This window comes from Haliotis rubra, unplaced genomic scaffold (genome assembly GCF_003918875.1).
Source record: "Haliotis rubra isolate DU_JTF1 unplaced genomic scaffold, ASM391887v1 Scf48, whole genome shotgun sequence".
Lineage (NCBI taxonomy): Eukaryota > Metazoa > Mollusca > Gastropoda > Lepetellida > Haliotidae > Haliotis > Haliotis rubra.
Genome location: NW_025767168.1, coordinates 1,456,814 through 1,465,584, shown reverse-complemented (window position 1 = coordinate 1,465,584; position 8,771 = coordinate 1,456,814).

The window sequence follows — 8,771 nt, the reverse complement described above, 5'->3', positions numbered from 1 at the left end:
TGGGATTCACATTAGAAGAAAAAACACGCTATGACATAGCCGGAAGAGTGTTTAGAAAGCAGTGTTAAACCAAGACCAAGGTGAGTGAGTTTCCTTTTACGCCGCCTTTACTGAGTGTAAAAGGCAACCGGTGTAGGTCCCTCTTGTCAGCTCATTATTTTGGGAACCGTCATTGGTGGTTTCCTTGTGTCAACTGCTTTTGCAGATCCAGGTTCTTAAACAGTTTCATATACATCATACAGTGAAATGCCAACGAAGTTCTGTATCAAAACCCTAAAGATATATTTATACAACAAGACAGCGTCCTGTGTCCAGTCTGGTGGTTCAGGTTGGGACTCACTCTGATATTCCATTCCATGAATCAATTTTTGTTACTGAATTCCGAATTCCGAAATCTGTTATTCCCTCGAACTAAACCTTACCACCATGACTCTGTCATTACCGATATTCAAAATGTATATCAGTCTTGTTCGCTGTACAGTAGTTATTCAACGTTGAGCCATACCTATTAGACCCGTGACGATCCGGGTTATCTTCAGTAACCCATGCTTGTCGTAAGAGGCGACTAACGGGATCGGGTGGTAAGCTCGCTGACTTGGTTGCCACATGCTATCGTATCCCAAGTGCGTTATTCGATGCTCATGCTCTTGATCACTGGATTGTCTGATCCAGACTCGATTATTTACAGATCCCCGCCATATATATGGAATATTGCTGAGTGCGGCGTAAAACTAAACTCACTCTAAATATGGTAGTTTAAATCATCCCATTTACTAGTATGTTCTCCATATTTACGTAAAGTTATTTGGGTATACAATCCCACAGTTAGCAAACTTCCTCGTTCCCTGTTCAGTTTCCGTTGACGTATTCGATATTGAGCACAACATATATGTGACGGAAATATCATGCCGGATGTTGGCGCGACTATTCAGCGGAATATAAGCACGATTGGAATGTATTTGAATAGATTTCTTTCAGTCTGACGTTTCAACTCGTCAAGAGGACAGTCCACGTTCGTCACGACGTTCCACATTTAACCCCCTTCCATTTCAACATAAAACACGGTATAAACTGTAATTCATTCATGTATCCATCATCCGACACAATGCATCATGTAAAAACGTTCAATAGTCATGTGTTTAAATTGTATACTTTTAATAAAATATGACAAAACTCATTTAAGTTTCTTGAGTGGCATACCCACACTAAAATACAAAAACTTAAATGGGTTACTAAATGTTTTGTGACGACTACATGACTATAGCTGGAATATTACACTGCGTGGCTTTACTGGACAAAACAATGAAGTGTCTTCTGTCAACTACACGCTCGTGGTACCGCAAGAATTTATCAAAATTAGATCAATGCCTTATCTAGATAATTGGTTAAACAACACTTGATAAAAGTTCGGGAAATGGGAAGTCCATCTCTTGATATACACTGGTGTACCTGAGTGTACATTCATCTGATTCACTTCACCAATGCATCTTCAGAAACGGCATTAGCTTCTGAAGGCGGTACAGGCCATCTCTTGATATACACTGGTGTACCTGAGTGTACATTCATCTGATTCACTTCACCAATGCATCTTCAGAAACGGCATTAGCTTCTGAAGGCGGTACAGGCCATCTCTTGATATACACTGGTGTACCTGAGTGTACATTCATCCGATTCACTTTACCAATGCATCTTCAGAAACGGCATTGGCTTCTGAAGGCGGTACAGCGACGTATGGGTTGTTGGTATCTTCGTCTGTGCGACCAGATATGACATTGACCCACCAGATCTTCTAGAAGCGTTCAACGAGTCAGTGGGTGGTGATGTTCACTCGCCCAGCCGCGAGAGCTTGGATGTTGCACGAACATTCCATGGCCCCCCCATGACGAGCCAACGCTTTAACCACTAGGCTACCCCACCGCCCCTTCAGCTGATGACTGTCGGAGTTCTTAAGTTTCATTATGAATCGGCGCCCTAGGATGCATTCTCATACAGCGTCCATAAATGAACGAACTTGACCCCACACAATTACAACATGCAGAACTGATAATCATAGACCTGAACAGTTGAAAAATACTTGAGTGACGTCAGCACTTCCGATGGCATCTTATTTCAATGTGAGGCTGCTTCATATTGAACTATATGGGTGTTTGTCACATTGAACTGAAAACAAATCACAGCTAAGCATCCTGTAAATCGAAGGGTGGTAATTTGGGTTGCGTTTCGTAAAAAGGGTAGCATTTAACTCACAATACTCCATAGAATACACGATTCTTTCCGACTAATTCTATACCACTGAAGATTCGAGTGATAACTGATGATCGGCAACCCATGCTTGACGTCAGAGGCGACTAACGGGATCACATTGTCCGCTCGCTGACGTCCTTGGGGCATGGCGTCGGTTCCAAATTGCGTAAATCAATGGCCATGGCGTCAATCACTGAGTTGTCTAGTTCAGACTCGGGTATTTACACACCGTCGTCATATAGCTGGAAGATTGCGGAGAGACATTCAACAGCAAACACACACAACATTCAGCTTCAGTATGTGCACTACCTGATGACCAAATCAGCATCTTCTCAATTTGTATCTTAATTCGTGAGCAATGTAACACTTCCTAGCGTTGTCGTTGATGGTACTCACGTAAATGCATTGCAGTATGTACTAAAAACCTGATTCACGGGACCTATTACCTGCCCTGGTTCCGGTCGTTCCGTTCGAAAATGGAAAACGTTGAGTTTAGCATAAACAGACATCCCATTATTTACCGTATCCAGACCATCATGCACAAGCAGTTATCTATTACCCCTTTGCTTCAAGTGCTGACGCAGATTAGGGAAAAATGTTTAAAATATGTGACCTGTGTGAGTGAAAGACTTCGCGGATGTCGTATGTCAAGATCAAACCGCTAGTGAGCGTCAGTACATACACATCCGCCATGATGTCACTGTGATATCACCGACAATGACAACACATTCACACTCCATTGTTTAACCAAGACAGGACTTTGTTGTAATTGCACACTGCCGGAACCCGTGAAGATCCGGGTTAGAATTGATCTACAGTAACCCATGCTTGTCGTACGAGGCGACTAACGGGATCGGGTGGTCAGGCTCGCTGGCTTGGTTGACACACGTCATCGGTTCCCAATTGAGCAGGTCGATGCTCCTGCTGCTGATCACTGGATTGTCTGGTCCAGACTCGATTATTTACATATAGCTAGAATATTGCTGAGTGCGGCGTAAACCTTAACTCACTCACACTGCCGGACACACTCTTCTTCTATAGTTTGGCATGAAATGCATGTCGACCCGTTTTTTTGTAAATATCTCTTCATCCAATGACCCAATCGATCTCAAACTGTGCAAGTGGATGTTTTGTCAGACAACCTAATCACATTGTAAATCACCGATTTTATGCATTTGTATTAAAGAATCTGTCTATGTAACTGTCAACAAAATAAACAGCAGAACGCAGACGGCTTGCAGAGGGAGGGAGCCAATGACCTGTAACAGCGGCAGTGTTGGGTCATAAAGGTAAATGCACGTGCAGTTCATGATAGTTACCTGTGCACTGCACAGTGATAGACTATTTGGATCATTCACATTGACTACTTCTAGCTGTCATCATGAAAGCTTATTCAGATGATGCTAAACGTTTGATTAGGAATGTGTTGAATGTTTTTTAAAAAAGAGAGCAAACGTAGCAAACCGATTTATAAAGTGTCGGATTACATGAAACGTACAACTTTTGCTCTTGGCATGAAAAAGAACATCGTGCTAAAAATGGTGAAAAATAAACCAACAACCAATAAACAAAACCTTGTACAAAACGGTAGCGTTGGCGTTTCCTCCCACATAAACTAATACAATCACTAATTAAACGATTAATAATACATTTTCCATAAAAGAAAGTCACATGTAACCGTGATCATGTTCTTTTTCGAAAATATCGTGGTTCAGAAGCACATCAGTCAGCTCTATCTACTTAGTATTGAACATTCGGTTGTCGTGATCCTTTAGCGACATTTAAACAATTGTATAAGGTACTTAGCAATAGTTGGATATTTTCGTGACTCATTAGTCTGTTAGCTATGTTTAGAGTCTTGAAAGTTATGTATGATATGCTCAGGTTGCAAGAGAGTCCTTAGTGCTACGGCTATTGTCAATCTGTAATACTTCACGACAGCGTGACTGCATCGATTCCGCATGAAATTGGGGAATTGTTACCAATGCATTACCTCCCCCTTGTATAACCCCTTGATCATATTGAGTGAGTGAGTGAGTTACGCCACTTTTAGCTATATTCCAGCAATATCACAACGAGGGACACCAGAAATGGACTTCACACTTTGTACCCATGTGGGGAATCTAACCCGGGTTTTCGGCGTGACGAGCGAACGCTTTAACCACTAGGCCATCCCACCACCCCTTGTTCATATTGAAGAGGGGCGGTGGGGTAGTCTAGTGGTTAAAGCGTTGGCTCGTCACGCCGAAGACCCGGGTTCGAATCCCCACATGGGTACAGTGAGTGAAGCCCATTTCTGGTGTCCCCCGCCGTGATGTTGCTGGAATATTGCTAAAAGCGGCGTAAAACTAAACTCAGTCAGTCAGTCAGTCATATTGAAGACATCCGTTACAATATGATAGGTCGCTTAAAATACTATGTCAAATAAAATGTGAAAGTACTACTTATATTGTACCAGCTAAACAGAATAAACACTTCGCAGCAGAAATAGACTCGTAAGTGCTAAGATTGTGGGTAAAAATGGCGCCCTGGTATGTCCTGACGTACTTAATATTATCTAAATCCCCTCCACCTGGCCCCCCTCCGTCTCTAAATTCAATGGATTATAAATTGCCACTTATTACTGGTCACGGGTGTCACAGTCATTTACAGCGCCGCAGTTCACTCTGCAGAGCTGCTCCCCTTGGACATGTCAGAAACCTATGTTCATGGGTTCAAATCCCGATTCGCCCGGTTGTTTTTCTACATTACAATGTATTTCAACAACACTGCACTTACTATTATAACTGGAATAATGTTCGAAGGGGCTTTAAACCCATGTCACTAACTCACTCAAATACAAAGTATCTACTTATTGTTTTGCTGATTAAGCATTAATGTACTTGCACCAACAGATGGATTTGATACCATATACATTTTGCCCACGCAGTGGTAGGATACCTAACTCGCCTGGGGTCGGCCGAATTTAGACATCTTAATGAAGAGAGCGGTATACAAAAACAATCGTTTGAAATCAAATCAAGTTTCATTTCAAATAATGACACTCAATACAACGTGATTCTATCAAAATAGAATCGGTATCGTTGAGGAGTGTATAGGTTAGATAATGAGGTTTTACCGTTCAGAACGGTAAAGCGCCGAAAGGTTAGATGTATGTATCTGCCTAATCCCCGATAGACTGCAGCACGTTTTTCTTCCTGCAAGGATGGCCTTCCAGTATATGTACATATTCTTACATATAATGGACACGTTGGATTGGAATCCTCGAGAGGGTACGGAATTCTAGTCGCCATTGCTAAATCTTTGCCTCGTTTCAGCCTAAAACATGTAAACATGTTGGTCGATATGAAATGTATATACTTATACAGGAAATGTGGTAGCGAGTGACTTTGGCGGTGAATTACTGTATGCTAGATCATGCCACATGCACTATGCTGAAGTATAAACAATTGAGAGATTTATTGGCCTCACCAAATATTGTCGAGGGCAATATCTCTTGTGCTATGGTGAAAATACGTAGCAATATTCCAGCAATATCATGGCGGGGGACACCAGACATTGGCTTCGCACATAGTACCCATGTGGGGAATCGAACCCGGGTCATCGGCTTGATGATTGAACGCTTTATCCACTAGGCTACCCTATCACCCCCTTAAACTTACATCATCGATATGGCCACCGCAGTCCAGTGTACATGAATGGTCTAGCTCGGGACGATCAGTCACTCACACAAGAGACTCACCCCGTTAGCTAATGACGGCCCCTAGTCACAACTAAATTTTGGTTTAATCCAACTGAACAGCCATTGTTACCACCTGATCCACATTCATAGTTCAGAAGTAGTTATATACTAGTATTTGAAGAGGCTGTGTGATCTATGAAAAGAAAACATTCTTCAGTAGTTACCGAGTCACGATGTAATGTTGAGTTTGCATAAAACCGATTTGGACATTGCGAAACATTGCTCCAATTCTTCAGTGTTGTAATCCAATGTGGGAGTGGAAATTCTACCGAACTGCAGCTAGATGGGAGTCTGGTGCAGTGATGGCTGGATCCGAGCAGCTGTCAACGGTGGCAAGTGGAGCTTTCCAGAATGGTTTGTACCTTATGTGGAGCTGTCCGCGCTCATGTTTGTTTACAACAGGCTAGATCGTTCGAGAAGTTTCGGGATGGAACTTCTAGATGCTCCCGTAGAAGAGTGATAAGAACATAATTCGGTGTGATTTAATGTCCAAGTGTACACACCGCCTAATTCGTGCCTGTTGCCAAAACCGTTCTGCGAAGAAGCTGGGGAGACAGATCTGTTTCAAGATGTCTAACGACCACAAACTTTACGTACAGTAATGACAGGCCCGTTGCTTAATGCAGCTGACTTTATCTACACACTGACCGCCTGTTTTTTTATAAACCTAACACTTTGATTATTCCTCATAATTTGCTAATCTTTGGTGGCTATTAACTGATTTCCCAACTAAAGCGTTTGAATACCACCTTGTACCATGTGGACACACTATATGTTTGGTTGTGTGTTGTAAACTGCAACAGGACTGGGTCTGCACGTTAGACGTTAGTTGGTCAACATATATGTCTATATGAAGACACCGCACACGTTGAACACAATGTAAGAAATCAGTAACATCATATCAGTAACAAATACTGAACGATCTATTTTGCAGACAGTCTGAACACGATCGGCTCAGCGTAGTAATACGGAAACCCTGGATGTGCTGCAAACATGTCTCTCTGCTTGCACTATTTACACTATTCAAAATACAAGAAGAGCATTTTAACGAAAAACGAACTGTTGACACAAGAACTACAAATCCGAAAAACTGACACAATTTAACAAAGTTTATCATCCAAAACTTTGTTCGCCAGGAGATATCGCTTGTGTGAGATCAAACGATATCTCCTAGGAGATATCGTTTTGACAGTAGATTTTGTACAATGCTATGACGTCATGTACTTGATGACGTCACAATGCTATGACGTCGCTGCACTGCAAGTCTAATGGCAGTACCATGTTCAGAGATGTACATTTTTCATTGAAAATTAATGAAGAGTGATTTTGGATGATAAATAGAATCTCACCCTCGTGTCTTCTGATATCAAATATATCAACACTCGTTGATAAAAGTAAAAATATCCTCGGCAAGCCTCGGATATTTGTAACTTTATCAACTCGTGTTGATATAATTGATATCAGAAGACACTTGGGTGAGATTCTCTATTTATTCACTAGAGCATATTCGTTATGTTCATTTATTAACGTTTGGTTGTACTGGTGACAATTTGGCAATATAACCTTGACGACATTGAAGTCCACATGTCAAGGGACGGTTAGAAACTGTCGGCACAATACTACACAAATCCATGAATTGGTAACATTATAGCTGGTCTCTTCCATTAGCCTTTAGATAGACCATTGTTCATTAAATGTTCATTAAATGGCGAGGTTCACAAACTAAAAAAGAAACAAAAAGTACCTTACTAAATATGCTTTGACAAAAGGTACAATAAACAGTTTCTCAAACAAATTACTTACAGCAGCATAACTTTAAGGCATAATTACCTCTATGTTAGTAGTTACAATGGCTGAATAATAATTCAAATGAAACATGAATTGAGAATAGAATTATTTCTGCAATGAAATGCAAACATTACTTTAGAATTCAAATTCCTATTCAATAAAAGAAGCATGATAAAATACTATACTCAAAATATGTCATTACTCAAACCTTCAGAATTGACAGATAACCTCAAATATACATGAAATAAACTTACATTTGTGTTCCAACACTCTTGTCATTCACACATCTGTACACCATGAGGCCATCTACTGTTATGCCATGTGGCTGGATTGCATGAACTGCACATGCTTTTGGTCACATGACGGCACAATGCCCCAGCACCTCTCTAGATGTACTGCTAGGCTCTTATGAAAACTGATTACATGAAAAGACCACTGAAATTACTTCTTGCTCTTTGGTAACTTATTAGAATATAATTGAAATATAATTTAAATGACAGAAAACTACTTTTGGAAAAGAAAATTATAAAAATAATTTGCAATTAGCATTGAAAACAAAATCTGCATTCACACGAATATACCAAAGAAACAGGGCTACGGTGTAATTGTGCTCTGTGACGGAAAACGTGACTTACTAGTATCTCAAGCATGGAAACTCTACTATTATCGGATATGTAGAAGAAATGAAAACCCCAGTAATTTGTTTCGATATTTATTGACGAGTGGTTTTGAGACTCAGGACATCTTGACGATTGAAACAAAAATGCTCAAAATTCTTCAATCTATCATAATAATATACCACGTGTGTATCCTACGAACCTTAAGACATGATAAGGAGTATTCCGAACTCGATACTGATATACAATACTTGTCACATGATATGTTATTGTGTTAGATCAAAATACAATGATTTTGATTTAGGAACGGGATGACAACGGACTGAATGGTCACATCACATTAAAAAGAGAAACCAGTTATGCGTCGATCACGGTCAATG